The following is a 16,492-nucleotide window of genomic DNA, read 5'->3' as shown; positions in this document are numbered from 1 at the left end:
TAATTAAATAATTAATTAAATTATCGAGCGTTACAACTCTCCCCCACTTGGAATATTTTTGTCCTCGAAAATCTACTCGACACTACCACTCTTAATGCGAATTTCGCATCCAACTCTCTGATCCCCAAGTCACGTTTGACAACACTTCGACTGCTTCTTTCCCGACATAAAAATAACTCAACGCAATTTAAATCAAATACACACATGCTAATCATTTAACACCTCCGCGACATAATCGTCAACAACTTATCAACCACTTCAAAACATCTTGACATATCAACTTTTAAAGGAGTAACAACCCTCACACACTTATACTTGGATATACAACATCCTGTTGTCATCTTAACAACATTGTCAGCACCAAAACACATGCACAATTCATTCCCATAAGCTTCCGATATTTAGTCTTTCACTTCTAACGAGTCGTACGCCCATAGCAACTACGCCACATCATGCTTCAGCTGCGCAACTCTGATCATCCATCTTAAGTCATCGTCCTCATTAAAATTTCCGTCAACTATCTGGTTTACAAGTTTCAATCTAGTTTCCAACTTCCTTAACATCTACCATAAAATTGTTGTTCACTTTGATATTCTCAATATTTCACTTTACGACGTTAGTTCACATATAAACCCGTTACTCCAAATTGTTCAATACGTCTCAACTCTTTCCTAGCCACTCCTTTATTAATTCATACAAACTGGCACGCGACTATCCTCATGATATAACATCAATCACTTTACACACCATTAAGATAGCAAGACAAGTCTATCTCATCCAACACGATTTCGTATACTATCAACAATAGATTAAGGGTGATTAGTTCCTCAATTTGTCAATAAATAGTCGACGACCATGATAGAGTATAAACCATCGTTACCAACTATGATAACGTTCCTTTAGAACTTATACTCAAGTCACCTACAACATCATCATCATCCAATAATTTCACATCCTATCTAATGCTGGTCATCTCCTTCATCAACCTATTCGCCAACAACATATCTTTATCTCCCCAAAGATTTAAACGGAACACCAATCCGACATTCGAAACACAAGATACAAATTTCCAACGTTATCCGAAAATGCAAACATCTGTTGAGGAAAAATCCTTTTTGATGTTTTGAAGATAACAAACTCTTGTCTAAGTATAATTAAGATTATGATCTTATTTGTTATTTGACGTGTGCTCTTTAGTAGAAATAAATAAGACAGGTTCATTCATTCTCACTCAAGATATTATACTATGATCCTTAAAAGAATAACATTATGAAAAGTCAAGAGTTACTCTCAGCGTTACCGGAGTAATTCTCAAAACAAGTCAAGAGTTACTCTCTCAGAGTTACTAGGGGTAATTCTCAGCATCTGTCCAGAGTTACTGTCCCAGAGTTTCTGTCCCAGAGTTACTCTCCCAGAGTTACTGTCCCAGAGTTTCTGTCCCAGAGTTACTCTCCCAGAGTTACCGTCCCAGAATTACTCTCCCAGAGTTACTGTCCCAGAGTTACCTTCCCAGAGTTACTCTTCCAGAATTACTTTCTCAGAATTAGTCCTTGAAGAATTAGTCAAAGGTCAGAATTACCAGATGCCAGCATTGCTCGGAATAAAGACCAAGTCTTGCCAGCATAAGACTAAGTCCTTCCAGAATAAGACAAAGCTCCCAGCATTACTTAAGTAATTCTTGGTACTTCTCATACAAATATTTCAAGGGTTCTTCTGGTACTTGCACTCAAGCTTTGGCTCTTTAAATAGAAGACACATTCTATGCTCTCACTACCGATTCGTTAAAGCACACATAGAAAGCCAAAATCATAAATCCAACATTATCATTCACTCTACAAATTACTTTCAATACTCACTACAAAATAGTGAACACATAAATTTTAGAGTTATCATTCTAAATCTCAGTTCATATACTCACTGCCATATAGAGAGTATCTAGAAACTTATTGTAAACATCCTGAGATCACAAAGTATATCACAACAAATATATACAAAACCAATTATTGTGTAAGTTGTCTGTAAGCTATACCATTCAGAAGTGTAAGCCTGGTGAGGCTAAGAATACATAGAAGAAAGAGTTGTTGTAAGAAGATTCAATAAAGGATAATCTCACAAGGTGTGGGGACTGGACTAACCACATTGGTGAACCAGGATAAATCTCTTGTGTGATCTCTCTTAAACTCTACTCTATTTATTTATTATATACTGTTAATCACATTGTTACACACACTACACTAAATATTATATGATATTTACTCTAACCATTCTTCTCCAAGGATTCCTTGAGAGGTTGTGTTTTTTATTAAGGTAAAGCTAGATTTTAAAAGGGTCACAATTCAACCCCCCCTTCTCGTGACATTTCTATTTACTTCAACATCGACGTCATGCAGGGACACACTTTACAATAACACTAAAGCTTCTCAAATGGTACACTTGATCTTAAAATTCTTCAATTCACTTAACTTTGACGCTGACGTCCCGTGCGGCACCAAAGAACAAGTCCAGTTCCATGGACAAGCGTAACCACACATTCCACCTCTTTCCAACACCATCCTGTTACAAACAAGTCTATTATAGTTGCTGGAACCATTTTTAAAATAAAGTTCATCTTGTTAGCTTTCCAGAAACTTTTTAGCCAAACTACGACGCTCTAATTTCTCCATTGCACGTTAGAGGTACATATGCACAGGGTACGAACGCCCTAGCGAGCGGCTTTTCTTTAATTATTTTGTTCGACTTTTCTTTTCTTTTCCTTTTTATCCTATATATACTTCCATTGCATGTTTCCCTTAGCACATCGCATGACACACACACACACCCTTAGATTAGAAACTAGAAAGAATTGATCCTATGGAATACCACAGACGTGAGGGGTGCTAATACCTTCCCCTTGCGTAACCGACACCCTTACCCTTCTCTCTGAGACTATTGCTTGTTTGTTTGGTTTTCTTCAATATTTTCCATTACTTCGCGTAGGATAAATATATGTTCGATGGCGACTTTATTGTTTATTAATGAGTTTTCCAGTTGCTTCAACTGGCAACTTCACTAGGGAGTCCCTAGTCCCAATTCAAGGTGGAATTTTTGCAACTGCTCTTTGTTGGATTTGAAAATAATGTCTTTTATATGTACTTCCACCATCTCGCCAATTTTCTCTTCAAATATCTTGTTCATCATCATTTGGTGTATTGCACCTACATTTTATAGTTTAAAAGACATCACATTGTACCTATAATTGGCGTGTTCCATCATGAAAGTGGTTATGTCCCTGTCTTCTTTATGCATGTGAATATAATTGTATTTGAAATATACTTCCATAACTAATGTCTGTTTGTATTCGACCGAAATGTATACTAGCTTATCAATATTGGGCAATAAATACGAGTCTTTGGGACATGACTTATTGAGGTTATGTGCAGTCAAGACATATTCTTCACTTTCAGAATACCTTCCTGACTATAACCACAGTAGACAACCATTTAGTGTATTTCAATTATGAAATAAAAATTTCTTGAAGGATTTCTCAAACAATGCTCTTGGTGGCTTTAACTTTTTCTGGTGATTAACGCCTTCACCTCTAGAATATGTATCAGATGGAGTAATTGATCTTCATTTGAAGATAAGCAGCTATGAGGCATGTGTCTGACATTTCATCTTGGATAACAATTAAAAGGTTGGTGTTGCCCTCAAGGCACTTGATGAGGTCTGTTTCCACAAACTTGTGAAGGTTGACTCTTATCTTTATTGTTCTATTTAGATTCTCGTAGAGCCTGAAAACTATGAATCCACCATCTAGGATTGGTCATAGGGGTCTTCATTCTAGCCTCGGCAAGGAGGGATCCCTCTAGGCTGCATTCTTCATCTTATGCGGCCTCTTATCAGCCCGCATCAAAATATGCAATTTTGATGTCTAACTGGTGTTGCTTAGACGGATTGACTCTTTCACCATTGTCTTTTGTTGGAGGGAAGTCGTAGTCGGGTCTTTTAGTAGTGCTTTATGTATTTGACGAGCTCTTTTTAGGTCAGCATGGACGGTTACTAGTTTATTGCAAGCATTATGATACTTCATCTTCAAGTAGGCGATAGAAGCAATGATATCAATAGTTTTGGATAAGGGTATTTCCAAAAAAGAAGTTCTAAATATTTTTACAAGGGACCACCAGGAATGGCATGTTTACCGTCCTTGCATCTCTTTCTTCTCTAAGAGTGTTAGCTCAAAAGTTTTAGCTGAAGAATTCGACAGAGAATGGTAATGACCACGTCTGAAAAATGCTAAGTGTAAAAAGGATCAGTCATATCTTTGACATACTAATCATGTCATCCAAGATGGTTCAATTGACTCATTAAATGATCTCGAACTTAGAGTGTTTCTGGAGTTTAAAATCTAGATGCCCTAAACGCCCACTAAGCTTGATTTGGAGGAGTTTCTGGAATAGGTCCACAAGATTAGGATCATTCTCTCTTTAAAGCATGTTCAGAATCTTGAAAGGTTTATGGTGATTTGGTGTATTTGAATAAAAGTGAAAGTGAGATGGATATACAAGCTAAGTACAAGTTACTTGATCATTTCGGCACCATGCTTCAAAGGTTCGATAGAGGAAACTCTCGACAGAAGTAGTTATCAGATTTGAAATATGGGTTGAAAATAGCAGAACCAGATCAAAACAGTTCAAATTTCGAAGACACGAAGAAGCAAACTAGAGGGTTAAAGCCCACGTAAGGGAGTACGTTTCTATTTCTGCAAAGATAATTATTATTGACGGTTAACATTAGATTAGTATATAAATCAAGTTTATTGATGTAATAGGGGTTGCAAATTTCATTTTGTTCCTCTATAGAACTAAAGTATCCAAGTCACAGAGAGAAACAATTTGTGAGAAGATATATGAACTTGCGTTCTTTCTTTTAAGTCCTTTAAATTGAAGCATTTACTTAATGACATTTATTATTCTTTTTGTTCACTTTCTTCTTTAAAAGTAATTCTGCATTATTTCAATTAGAGTTTATGTTCAGTTTTTTGACATTCAAACATCAAAGTTTCAAGCACAAACACTTTTTGAAGTACTTTTCTACAAAAATTATCCTTAATATTTTTTCGAGTTTAATCCATTAAGTGAACTAAAACTTGTGGTATTTACTGAAAATACTAGTAAATAGAAAGTGACCATCAATTATACGTTTCCCTGAAGGTGGGTCACAAAACTAGTGAATGCTTGTAGACTGGTGCCTACGCAAGGCGGTAATCTTTCACTTTCCATACCTAACCTTTCAAAGAATTTGACGTACATGATATCACATGAGCTTCCCACGTCAATCACGATCTTTAATACTTTGCAATTAACTATTCTACCCCGTTATTTCCAATGGCAATACTTTTTTGGGAATATCAGCCACCTTTTCGCCGTGTTTGAATCCCAAAATGGGAATTTCATCCATTGACTCCCTTTTCTTGCCTGTTGTTTTCAACTCTACGATCAGTCTCTTTGCAACTCTCTTGAGTGGTTTTTTCAAATAGGTAATTCTCCGTTAATAGAGGTAGCATGAGGATATTCTTCTTAATAAAGATGAGGAGAGAGAGAGAGAGAGAGAGAGAAGTCATTGTAATTGTTTCCGAATAACTGTGTTGTGGTGTCTCTATATGAGTTACGATCAAGTTAGTGCCTTATATTCTAAATGCAGTTGTAGTTGATAGAGGTTGTGAGACGTCTTTGACTTTGACAATTGCAACTACGGAGGAGGCAGTATTTGTTTTGACATTTGGCCTTAATATTGCTACTGAGAAGGAACAATGGTTGTAGAAGCTATCAAAACTAAAGTCTCTACTTTGGAAGAGAGAGACCGCTCTCTTGTTGCGATGGTGAGGACCAGTGAGACATCGTCAAGGGTCAAGGAGGCGTAACAAAGAGCGGTTTACTAAGTCGTGTTAGAAACTACCATTAGTGACAGTTGCAAAATTAAGCGATGATTGGATCGGCTAACAAAATTGTTACATCGGCATAATGGAGGAAATTTTATGGATGAATTCTAATGATTAAGATAAACACCGAGTCTAACTTCGATACACAAATCCTCGACAAAAGTACCCCTATTTGGCAGTTTGAGTGGTGAGAACTTTGTATTCAGGCGATCCAAAACAAAAAGCATCATACAATATAAAAAAGCAAAATGAGTACTTTGGCAAGTTTGCCACTTGGCACTCTCTCATACATTCTTCTATTTATATTTCTTCTATAAAAGGAAATTTTCTTATTATTTTTATATTATTATATAATTTCGCTCATTAATATGAAGACACGGATTCTGAATCAAATTTAATCTGCTTGGGCCATATGGGAAGTTTCAACTTACACGCTTCATATTCTAACATCGATTTCTCAACAATTCCATTTTCCAACCCCAATGCAACTTTTCAGTATCCTCCAACTTTTCATTTTTATTTGAACTCATTTTCCTCAAACATAACAGCACAACAATCCAAAACTATTTTTCTTCATCTTCTTCATTCACTTTGATTCTCAATCTCTTTCCGCCGATCCCAATCCAAAACCTAATGCTAATCCTACTCCATCTCCATCTTCTGATCTTTCCAAATGACAGAAGAAGCGGCAACCGCAGAAGAAGCGGAAATGACAGAAGAAGCGGCAGCTGCAGAAGCACTGAAATCAATGTTCGCTGAATCACCCACCCTAATTCCAACAAATCCACAACATGTATGTTTTTGTTCCAATTTCGCAAATTCTCTACTGCTGACTAGAGGTTTAGGATTTCACTCTATCATTCAATTTGCAAATCCTCTCATCAATGGTTTCTGTTTCCCAGGTAATACAATGATTTAGATGTGTAGTTTTTATTTATTTATGAGAAATTTATAGGAATATCAGTGCATAAATAAGTCATGGTCTTTATCATAGAAATTTATAGTTGTTTTTGTTTTTGATTTTTCACACGGTGGTCTTTGTCTATTTTTTTCCAACTTTGTACATTTAATAAATTAATATTTGTATCAACAGGGTAACCAAATCCATGTCGTTACCCGTAATCGAGAGCTTGATGTCTGAAAGTAAACCTTACAAGACCATCAAACCTATGTCACTTATAATGGAGAACCTATGCTAAATGGGGTATGGATCCTCTCCATTTCCTTAAAAAAATGGAAAATTCCATTACTATAGTTTTAGATGTATAAAATTAAATAATCATTAGATATATGTCACATGTCTTCGATATGCGTGTTGTTTACATATAAAAGTATAGTAATGGAGTAAATGGAGAGAGAGAAAAATGGAGAGGATCTTAACCCTGCTAAATGACCTTCCACTGAAAGTTTGTGACAACAAGCTCAAACTTTTTATTAATTCTGGCACTGCTATCACAACCATGGACATCCCATAGATTCCACATCACAACTTCATTGCACTTTTAACAATTATATGTCAATGTCTTACTTTTATTGATACGAATCAACATTTTTGTGACCTTTGTACCAGCAGTTTTTCACACTTTCAACCTGTTTTACAAGGCACCAACAATATCATCATCAAATATTAATTGGAAACTTGAATTACCATTCTTTAATTTTGTTAATTTCATTTTTATAACCATCCTTCTTAATTATTACAGTAATTGCGTGCTCTTTTTTTGCACATGTTTTAGTAGTCTTTCCTTTTGTAAGTTTCATTATCATTGCTATGAATAGCTATCAAGAAAAATACATGAAAATGACTAACTTATTTCTATGTAACTATTGTTTTATTATCTCCTTTTTCACGAATTTACTATTATCTTACACAAACATTCATCAATGTACTTCAGTTCTATTGATTCCTTCTTAAGAATCCCTTTCAAATGTTAATACATTCATTATTACGAAGCTGTAGATATCTGCAACATATAATTTCCAACCTGGTGTACAATTTAAGTTCTTTATTAACTTAACGGAAATTATGGCCATTTTCTACAACAATTGTTCTTTATAAGATCTTTATCAACCACATATTTTTGATTCAAGAGTTGTACTTCTTTTTTACATGTCAAAAGTATCTTTAGTAGGGAGGATTCTGATTATATGTTACCATTTTTTTCATTTATATATCACTCATTTAAAAATCACTTCTGCAGGTACAATATATGTCTTATCAACATTATGTCCTGCTTTTGACTTGACTGATAATACAAGCTCTGCGAGTTCTGTTGTGGCTGGTCACAGCCTTCCGTGGTAGCTTTTGTACTAGGTTTGTGTTTTCTTATACACGTTTGAAAAGGCTTGAATACTCAATGTTTCTTTGCAGTTACTAGATGTATCTTTTATACTTTACATTGCATCAACCCATATACTAATAAGTGCTGACATTTTGTTTACATGGCTGATGGTTCTCTTTGAGGTTTATAATTTAAATTCTCACAATTTCGACAAATTATTACGTAGCTAACTCTTATGGTTGATCTTCAATTATACTATCCTGCTACAAAATGCCCTTAAATTAGTGAAGAAGATGATGATTTGTACGCTGATTTTCGATATGGTTGGCTCTGGACTTCCCGCATTTACATTCTCTTCAAATCAGAAGAAAAAAAGTTTTTGTGGCACCCACATTTGGCTTTGCTCAGTGTTTTTTATTCAAGCCAAGACTCTTCGACTTTCGTGGCTCTGGTAAACCTGATACATCACTTGATTCATCACTTCTACAAAATCTATAAAAATTATGTCCAAATAAAGCTGACTCTAATACCAACTTGGCTCCGTTGGATCATGTGACTACGAACATGGTTGTCAAACTCGCGGGTAGACTCGTAAACTCGTACGAGTTTATGAGTCTAGGAAGCAAAAATGAGTAGACTCAAACATAGAATCATTTTTTGATAGACTCGAGTAAACTCGGGTAGACTGGCACAAACTCATATAGACTCGCGAGTCTATAGCGAGTTTATAAGTCTATATATTTTTCTAATTTTTTCTTCTAAAAATCCAAAAAGGCCCAAATTTTCCAAATAAAATTTGTTTTTTTAATCTTATTTTATTGTTGTACAATAATTAGAAATGCCTCTATCCTAGTCTCTTATTTTAGCAACACATTTTTCTCTCCATCGATGGTGTTGTCACATTTAACAGTCTCTTGTTGTGTTCGAGTTTGTTACCATTAATCAATCTTTTGTTGTGTAAGTGCTCTCTTGCATGTTTCACTTGGATTCTTATCTTGTATGTTCTCTTGTGTAAAGGTGATGCACGTTTTTGTTTCCAGCAGGTCCACTGATTGCTAATATCCATGTATCAATTTGCATATGACGAAATGGTTTAGAAGATTTATGATTTATAGCAGAATAACTTTTTGTCGGTTTTGGAATAATGTATTTCTAACATGAACATTGGATACATTATTTAATAATTAATTAATTATTAATAATAATTAGGCTAAATTACAGTTTTGGTCCCCCTGTTTTGACATTTTCACGATTTTGGTCCCCCTATTTTCTTTTTAAACAGTTTTGGTCCCCATCCCAATTTTGAACCAACTGGTCATGTACTGTTCATGTACGGTCATGTATTGTTCATGTACGGATCATGCACTGTTTATAAACAAAATTGGGATGAGGGACCAAAACTGTTTAAAAAGAAAATAGGGGGACCAAAATCGTGAAAATACCAAAACAGGGGGACTAAAACTGTAATTTAGCCTAATAATTATAAAGAATCTGCGTACAAGTGTTGTAAGGAATGTGTTGATGCTTTTATTGGCTGATTGGCATCTATGTTTGGTTAAAACATAATAACAGCAAAATATAATACAGTGTATAAATCTTGCAAATATAAAAGAACAAAACAGGTACAAGCAAGATGTTATATGGAATGTCATGACATCAACTCATGACATCGCGCCTGCAGAACTGGAATGAAGATTCAGTTTGATTCTCAACAGATACAGAATATTCTATGAATATTATGTAATCCAATGTGGCGCAGATTTAAAGGTCAATAAAATCAAGTCAGAATATTAAAGAATCAAATCAGAATATTGAAGATTCAGCAGTCTCTAATTTAGGAGATAAATTAGGAAACTTGTGATTGAAGACATTTCTTTTAGCAGAAGATATCTGAAGATTTGTAACAGTCAGGAGTGCTGCAATTTGTAAGCCCAAGTCCAATTAGGAATAAGTTATAAATAGAAACCTAGTTATATAGAAAAAATATAGAAAATCGTGTTTAGAAAAGATGTAGTCATTAGGGTTTCTATAGGTAGACTACCCAGGTTGTGGGATGGCTGCCATGTCCTTCTCGAAACCTGTAGGTAAGAGAAGTTATTGTTCTCACTTGAAACCTGTAGGTAAGAGTCGAGTATTATGTTCTTGATTGAAGCTGTGAAGCAATATCAAGTTAGTGTTCATTGTTAATTGTTTAAATAGTTGTTGCAGGGTTGTAACAGTTAGGTATCACTAGGAAGTGAGCATAGCTTCTTTTGTCTTACATGGAGTTCTAAGATAAAGGTTGCATTGGGTAGTGACTAGGTAAACCAGAGGTTATTTATCTATAAACCAGAGGTTGTTTACATAAAATAGTACTACTGATAGTGAAATCTTCTTCCTAGCTTGGTAGCCCCCAGAGTAGGTAGTTAAACCGAAATGGGTTAACAATTCACTGTGTTCTTTATCTTCTGCATTGTATTGTTTGTTCAGTCTTGGATGTTGTAACATCGCGTATAACATCAGGTTCAGGTTTGATAGCTGTTCCTTTTACAGAACCAATAAATATTACAATTTGGTTATGTTGATTGAACATACATGATCCCAGTACTCATGGACTCCTTCTTAGGGGTAATTAAAAATTGGGGATCTTTTTGTTCTGCCTTTTCTCACCTAATAACAGATCAGATGTCTTGACATCGTGAGTGACATCCTGAGTCTGTCATACCAAAATTTCAGAATGTTAGGGTAAGTCGACAACCTTGAAGATATAGACATAAAAACACCTCAGTTCATGATCTATTTTGACATAAAGCTAGAACAATTCGAGAGAGCTTGTAAAGGGAACTTAATGCTTTAAGGTGGGCTATTATCCATAATATATTAAGAGACTTCCTCTTTCTTCAATATTGAGCAGAGTAACTTAAGTCTTTAACTACATAATTTTCTATTTTTATTGTTTTATTATCAATTTTTTTGTTAAGAAATTTGTTGTGGAGTATGAAATTTAAAATTTGATGTTAACTAGTTTAATATTATATATACTTGTGTCATATATGAAGCCTTTACAGGTTTATAAATACATGTGTGTCATATATGTGTAACTTCCAAGTTTTTGAAAGTCATTTTTAATTTTCCATAGACTCGTACGAATTTGCGAGTCGAGTCTGCGAGTCGAGTCTACTAACTCTTTACGAGTCTGAGTAGACTCGCGAGTTTGACATCCTTGACTACGAATACATTTGATAACACATATTACAAAAATGTTTTGAGCAATACTGGTTTACTTCAATCAAACCAAACACTTTTCGGGTGATGATAAATTTTTCATTGCTTAACAATTATAGCAAGTGGTCTATTCTGTTTTCAAGTGACTTTGTTATTTCTGTTGAGAAAGACTAACCGTAGGGCTGTTAATTAGATATATGGTATGATATGCATTTGTATGAAACTTGTTTAGTCTCAAATAATGATATAAATGCTTACATCAGTTACATTTACTTTATCCATAATTTTCTGCAATTTTCAAGGTTTACAGCATAACTGTATCCATGACAAAATGTAAAACTTTTGCAATGTGAAGTACTATCTTTTGTTTGTCGAAATTGTTTGTAAGATATCAGAACCGACACTAAATTTATTATGTTGAAAGATCTTGAGATAAAATCTCATAATGACAATAATTCAAAACGTTTTTGCTACTATAGGACCTGATAAAGAGAATCCTCTGACACTGTTGCAAGCATGACACAGTGGTTGCCTATATATAAGTTCTTATTTTCTTACACTATTATGTATCTATCAAATAGTGTTACATTGTTAATGATTAAGTTTTGCACAACATGATAAATATATTACTTTAAAACTATCTGTTGCTACTTGCTACTCAGAGAAACACTATATTTAAGATGATTGAGCTTAATTTTTATTGTATTAACTACAATATTACTTTACCCCTTCAAGTGATCGAAAATTCAATTCCATAGTAGGCGTATTTTGTTATCTCAACAATGCTATTAACTACAATATTAACTACAATTTTTATTAGATTACATTGATGAATTTTCCCTCAGAGAAAATTTCCCCTGAAGAGTGCGGAAAAGAAAATCAATGTCATGAACGATGATTGAAAAAACTTCGTTGCTGCTGAAATTGACAAGGCTATTCTGAAAAGGAGCATTATATTTCAAAATATGACACTGTATGCAAAAGTGATTACCATTGCATCCAAATCTTTGGTGAAGAAATAGATAATGTTTATTAGAGAGAATAAGGTAGCAAAATCTTTGGTGAAGAAATACAGAATGTTTGTTAGAGAGAATAAGGCACCAAGGTTTGCATTAAACTAACTTCATGATATTGCACTTTATGAAAAATTGTAATTAGCTACCCCATGAAGCCTTAAACTAACTCACTTTTTGTTGGTATTTTGATGAGAAATTATGTAATATATTCATGTGTGTAAATTTTGAATATGGTTTCAGGCTTCAATGTAGAACTGGTATCTCTTAGTATCTAATCTAAATATAATAATAGTTAAGAATTTTATCACTCATGCTTTGTCTCGCAAGACTCTGATTTCCTCTACAATATTGTTTTAGAAAAGTTTCATATTCTAAAATAGTTTATTTTTTTCCCTAAAGATATAATCAAAACATGAAAATAAGTGAAAACATTTTGGTAATCTTTAGATTTTAATAGCTATGCATTCTTTCATAATTTATATAAATATTTATTCATATTTTAAAGTTGGTCTGCTTTAATATATATATATATATATATATATATATATATATATATATATATATATATATATATATATATATATATATATATATATATATATATATATATATATATATATATATATATATATATATATATATATATATATATATATATATATATATATATATATATATGATTTGTTCTTTCATTCTTTATAGTTTATTGAAACGGATATTTCTTTTTCATATATAAGAGAAATATGCTACATAAATTCATTAAAAAATTACTTTATCCGATGGAAATTTCTTATATGAAGAAAAAAACAAAGAGATGGACTTTTTCCCTAAACAAAACCCTACATATCATAGCTTATGTTATGGTAATCAAGTTTTGTTACAAAAATATAAGACTATTATATTTACACATTATGTTTTATTTAGTGTATTAGAATTAAATAATATTGGAAACTAATTTAGCAGATACTCATTTATTGTCTTTATGGTATAATTATTTGATTTCAATTGCTTTCAATTATATTTCTCTTTTTAAATGATTTCCAGGGATTTGGTGTAATTACCCTGATGTAGGACAAGTTGTACATTGTGTATACATATATCAGCCTTTGAGCATCAATAGAATACATAATAATTTTCTGCCTCATCCTATTTCTTCATGGCATCAGAGCTTGATTCTGAGAAAAAGGATGATGGCAACAAAGATGAAAGTGGGTATCAATTGAAGAAACAGACCTTTCCCTACGATCTGTATTCAAGTGATAACCCAGGAAATATCATAACCCAGGTACAATTGAAGGGTGAAAATTATGATGAATGGGCTCGTGCAGTCCGAGGCTCTTTGAAGGCAAGACGAAAATTTCGATTCGTTGACGGATCAATTGAAAAACCAGATGATGTTGCTCCTAAAATTGATGATTGGTGGACAGTCAACTCCATGATTGTTTCATGGATTTTCAATACGATTAAACCGAAACTTCGATCGACAATCACATACAGGGAGAATGCGAAAGAATTGTGGGATGATATAGAACAAAGGTTTTCTATTTCAAATGGCCCTCGCATCCAACAATTAAAGTCTGAATTAGCGAATTGCAAGTAGAATGGAGACCCGATCGTGACCTATTTTGGACGGCTTAAGAAGCTGTGGGATGAATTGAACGATTTCGACAAAATACCTGTTTGCACATGCAATGGGTGTAAGTGCGGCATGTCTGCAGCGCTGAACAAGAAGAGAGAAGAGGAGAAGCTTCACCAGTTTTTGATGGGCCTTGATGATTCTCAGTTCAGGACTATACGGTCTAATGTCTTGAGTCTAGACCCGCTGCCGAATCTGAACAGAGCAAACCAGATGGTGGTGCAAGAGGAGAGATTTTGCGTGATGGTGCGAGGTAAGGAAGAACGTGGAGATCCAATCGCCTTTGCTGTCAAGTCCAGTAGAACGTCGGGATGGGAAAAGAAATCTCATACAGGGTCGCAGAAACCATGCTCACATTGCAAACGTCTTGGGCATGATGTCGACTCATGTTTTTTGTTGGTAGGTTATCCAGATTGGTGGGGAGAAAGACCACGATCTGAAGGTCGTGAGCTTGGACGTGGAAAGAAGACGGATCAACCAATTAGTGGTGCAGGAAAAGGAAGAGGCAATAATGCAAAGGTGAATATGGCACAAGTTGTTGATGACACTAAAGCAGTGATGAATGATAGAAAGGATGAAGATGATCAGGTTTTGCTGGGATTGAGCTCAAAGCAGTAGAATGCTCTTCTCAATGCGATTAACGCACAAAAACGTGGGATGAGTACAAGACTGGCAGGTAAGAATCCATGGATCATTGACACGGGTGCCTCCCATCATATGACTAGCGCTCTTGCGTACATGAATGATGTTCGAGACATAGAGCCTTGTCCTGTTGGATTACCCAATGGGACACAAACATATGCAACGAAAGTAGGAACAGTCACTGTTGGTGACAAGTTGATGTTGAAGCGTGTTCTTTTTGTCCCTAAATTGAATTGCAATCTCATATCAATATCTCAACTTTCACATGATGCTGATTATATTGTTCACTTTACTAAAACGATGTGTGTTATACAGGACCGCACTTCGAGGATGACGATTGGAGCGGGTGAACAATCTGAGGGGCTTTATGTGCTTAGTGTGGTGACACCAGTTCGTGCAAACCAAGCAAATGGAGTTGGATTCTGTGAGTTATGGCATAGAAGAATGGGACACCCATCATAGATAACTAGTATGTTTCCTGATGTAACTGAAAAAGATATTGATAGTAGAATAAAGACTTGTGATGTTTGTTTTAAAGCCAAACAAATAAAAGACTCCTTTTTGTTGAGTGACAATAATGCAAAGAATTGCTTTGATTTGATTCATTGTGATTTATGGGGACCTTATAGAACATATGCCTCTTTTGGTGTTGTTTACTTTTTTACTATAGTTAATGATTGTTCGCGTGCGGTATGGGTGTACTTGTTGAAAACAAAAGATGAAGTTCCTCATATTATTAAATAATTTTTTGCTATGGTACATAGGCAACATAACAAACAAATTGAAGTTTTAAGAAGTGATAATGAAACTGAGTTTCGAGGACTGGAAAGTTATTTTCAAGAAAGTGGTGTCCTCCATCAAACTTCAATTCGCTATAAACCACAACAAAACGGAAGGGTAGAAAGAAAACATGGACATATTTTGAATATGGCAAGGATATTAAGGTTTCAAGCCAATTTGCCTTTGAAGTTCTGGGGAGAGTGTATACTTACTGCTGCGTATTTGGATGTTTGTGTTATGCTCTCAATGAGAACAGGGGACGAGATAAATTTGATAGTAGGAGTCGGAAGGGTATTTTTGTAGGCTACCCCTATGGGAAAAAGGGGTGGGAAGTGTATGATATTGAAACTGAAGAGTATTTTGTATCTTGGAATATGAAATTTATGGAAGATGTATTCCCTTTTTCTAGCAAAGAAAATGTAAGTGAAACGCACATAAATGAATGGGGCTGGCCGATTGATCTAATTGATGAATACGAGGAAAGGAATGAGACAAGAAATGTCGTGACTACGGATGATTTGGGGGATGCTGGTGCGACTTTGAGAAATGATGTTGAGCGCATTGAGATTCATGAGGAAGTACATACTCTAGAGTCGCAAACTGAGACAACATAAGACGTAGAAGTAGGTGAGCAAAGTATTGAAACGGAAGAACTTCTTGGTCGGGGACACAGAATCAAGAAGCGATCTACACGTCTGAACAATCATGTCACACACACTGCTACTGTAAGCCTCTCAGCCAGGTCACTGCTTCATTTTAAATCCTCAGGTACATGTTATCCTATTGCACACTTTGTTAATTGTGACAAATTTTCAGTACAACATCGTGCTTTCTTGGCAGCAATTACTGCAGGGCATGAGCCAACTTCTTTTGTCGAAGCTGTTAAGATGAGAAATTGCGAAATGCCATGAAAGAAGAAATTCAAGCTTTGGAGGATAATGGTACATGGACAATTGAAGATTTACCACCGGGAAAGAGATCTATAGGATGCAAATGGATCTATAAGATCAAATAT

This window comes from Vicia villosa, linkage group LG3, assembly GCF_029867415.1.
Source record: "Vicia villosa cultivar HV-30 ecotype Madison, WI linkage group LG3, Vvil1.0, whole genome shotgun sequence".
Classification (NCBI taxonomy): Eukaryota; Viridiplantae; Streptophyta; class Magnoliopsida; order Fabales; family Fabaceae; genus Vicia; species Vicia villosa.
This window is presented reverse-complemented; position numbering follows the sequence as displayed.